This window comes from Lactuca saligna, chromosome 1 (assembly GCF_052625555.1).
Source record: "Lactuca saligna cultivar CGN05327 chromosome 1, ASM5262555v1, whole genome shotgun sequence".
In the NCBI taxonomy this organism is placed as follows: domain Eukaryota; kingdom Viridiplantae; phylum Streptophyta; class Magnoliopsida; order Asterales; family Asteraceae; genus Lactuca; species Lactuca saligna.
In genome coordinates this window covers 67,834,220-67,837,886 of record NC_136417.1, presented here as the reverse complement: position 1 = coordinate 67,837,886, position 3,667 = coordinate 67,834,220, and positions in this window count along the sequence as shown.

Below are 3,667 nucleotides of genomic sequence, written 5' to 3'. Positions count from 1 at the left end.
GATTTGTTCAATATTGGAGTCAAATGCAGTTCACGTGTAAAAGCAAAAATGTTCGCATTTGGTAATACAAATCAAAATTGGGTTTCGCATATGAGGTTGTATGGATTGGGGTTAAAGATGCGAAGGTGATTATGGTTAATATTCATTTCGTATTTGGTGAGACAAACAACTAAAATGCGAATGAACTAAAAAAAAAGACTGGAACATGCGAAGAAAGATGGTGAATGAAGAATGTGAATTTTACAGTAGAATGCGAATTGGGGAAGAAAGATAAGAATTTCGAATTTTTATTATACAAATTGATTGATTTATTTATCTGTCTTAATTGTTAACTGCGATATATCAAATACTTATCAAGTTAGGGGCAATATGGTCTTTACATATATAGCAATATTTTTATTATACAAATTGATTGATTGATTGATTTGTCTTAATTATTAATTGCGATATATCAAGCAGATGAAGTAAGATCGATTGTTTTGAAATGCGATGTCAAATCTGTTGAAGGGTGTAATGATTATTGTTTTCGAATGGTATGTGTTCGATTGGTTATGGGGTTTGTATACAGGGATCGATTTTAAACGGAGGTTAAAGATTGTTGGAACGAATAACTGTTAAATTCGATGTTTTCTGGAACGAAGCCTTGGTTAAATGAATCATACGAAGGATCTGTTATTTGATTTTGGAATTTGGGCGAATAATCGAACGATTTGGAGTTGCGAATTTGATTTTGAAAAGCCAATCAGTTGGGTTCGCATATGAAAACAGATAAGTTTTGATTTTGGATTCGCAATTGGGTTATTGATTGAGGGACGATTCGTGAAGAAAAATGCGAAGTCAAGAAGGACTGTGAAATGTGATTTGTTCAATATTGGAGTCAAATGCAATTCACGTGTAAAAGCAAAAATGTTCGCATTTGGTAATACAAATCAAAATTGGGTTTCGCATATGAGGTTGTATGGATTGGGGTTAAAGATGCGAAGGTGATTATGGTTAATATTCATCACTGTCTCCGGCCTGTAATGATTATTGTTTTCGAATGGTATGTGTTCGATTGGTTATTGGGTTTGTATACAGGGATCGATTTTAAACGAAGGTTAAAGATTGTGGGAACGAATAACTGTTAAATTCGATGTTTTCTGGAACGAAGCCTTGGTTATTAAATGAATCATACGAAGGATCTGTTATTTGATTTTGGAATTGGGGCGAATAATCGAACGATTTGGAGTTGCGAATTTGATTTTGAAAAGCCAATCAGTTGGGTTCGCATATGAAAACAGATAAGTTTTGATTTTGGATTCGCAATTGGGTTAATTGGGTTATTGATTGAGGGACGATTCGTGAAGAAAAATGCGAAGTCAAGAAGGACTGTGAAATGTGATTTGTTCAATATTGGAGTCAAATGCAGTTTACGTGTAAAAGCAAAAATGTTCGCATTTGGTAATACAAATCAAAATTGGGTTTCGCATATGAGGTTGTATGGATTGGGGTTAAAGATGCGAAGGTGATTATGGTTAATATTCATTTCGCATTTGGTGAGACAAACAACTCAAATGCGAATGAACTAAAAAAAAATGACTGGAACATGCGAAGAAAGAGGGTGAATGAAGAATGCGAATTTTACAGTAGAATGCGAATTGGGGAAGAAAGCTAAGAATTTCGCATTTTTATTATACAAATTGATTGATTGATTGATCTGTCTTAATTGTTAACTGCGATATATCAAATACTTATCAAGTTAGGGGCAATATGGTCTTTACATATATAGCAATATTTTTATTATAAAAATTGATTGATTGATTGATTTGTCTTAATTGTTAATTGCGATATATCAAGCAGATGAAGTAAGATCGGTTGTTTTGAAATGCGATGTCAAATCTGTTGAAGGGTGTAATGATTATTGTTTTCGAATGGTATGTGTTCAATTGGTTATTGGGTTTGTATATAGGGATCGATTTTAAACGGAGGTTAAAGATTGTGGGAACGAATAACTGTTAAATTCGATGTTTTCTGGAACGAAGCCTTGGTTATTAAATGAATCATACGAAGGATCTGTTATTTGATTTTGGAATTTGGGCAAATAATCGAACGATTTGGAGTTGCGAATTTGATTTTGAAAAGCCAATCAGTTGGGTTCACATATGAAAACAGATAAGTTTTGATTTTGGATTCGCAATTGGGTTAATTGAGTTATTGATTGAGGGACGATTCGTGAAGAAAAATGCGAAGTCAAGAAGGATTGTGAAATGTGATTTGTTCAATATTGGAGTCAAATGCAGTTCACGTGTAAAAGCAAAAATGTTCGCATTTGGTAATACAAATCAAAATTGGGTTTCGCATATGAGGTTGTATGGATTGGGGTTAAAGATGCGAAGGTGATTATGGTTAATATTAATTTCGCATTTGGTGAGACAAACAACTCATAAAATATGACTAACCAAAGAATGTGTCTTTTGGGCATGTTTGTTCTATGATAGAATTAAAGTCAACAAACATAAATCCATTGACCGGACCCGAGAAATCATCACATTTTTTTAGGATGCTTTTCCAATCCAAAGTTAAGGTCTGTTTATGACCTGTATAACTAAAACCATTAGTAACAGCAGCCATATTGGGTTTTATAACTATATAACTTTCATCTTCCTTTAAAAGATGACGAAATCTGGAGAAATTCTGATTGAAGATACGAGCTTGGTATTGTGTACCCTGTTTAAAAAAAATTAAAAATTATTATGTTCATGAAACATGTCTAATATTGAATGATGAATAAAAAATATATCAAATACAACAAACCTCCTCATCCATGATGATCATTTCAATGGAACAAACTTTATTATTTCTGACAAAGTTCCAAATTTTAAGCACCCAAACCTTGATATGCGATTTTTCATCTATCTGGTCAATGTTATTTAGGTAAACCTTATTTCCTATTTCCATTTTCTGCAATAAATTTAATCATTATAGAATTGTAAGGAAAATTAGCAACCTTTTAAAATGTACAGAACATCCTAACCAATAAGTAAAATAGAAAAATTATAAATCAACACATGACAATAACAACTGACTTAATGTACTCATAAATTTTAAAATTCTAAATTTTTTTGAGATTGTATTTAGATAAAAACAAACAAATTTTAAAATTTCATACCATAAAAAAAGTTACTGTGCACATCTGAAAAAGACTATTTTTAATTTTTTTTAAAGAAAATGAACTTGTAATGTTCATTAGTTTTTCGTCTTTTAAACTGAAAAGGTAGAAGAAGTAGACGATTAAGAAGAATTACAAAAAAGAAGAAGAATAGAAATCATACAATGAGAACGTGATAGATACAGATAAATAAGAACATGGAGGAAATAGAAATATTGGTAATTCTGATTTTTGAATACACTAACCTGATATTTAATTCTTGAAGCGTTGCAGAATAACAAAGAATGAAGAAGAATACGTTTGCTGTGGTTTCTATGGAGCAGAATTGTTATGGAGCAGAATGGTAAAAACAAAATAACCGTATAAATGATATTTACGTTTGCTGAAAAATACTGCAGATTTTTAGGGATTTAATGATTGCAATATATTGAATTTGCAATCAAAATAAACAAACTTTCAAATTTAATCGTGATTTTCGAATCTGATTATTCATTAACATATTTTTTCAAATTATTTCCA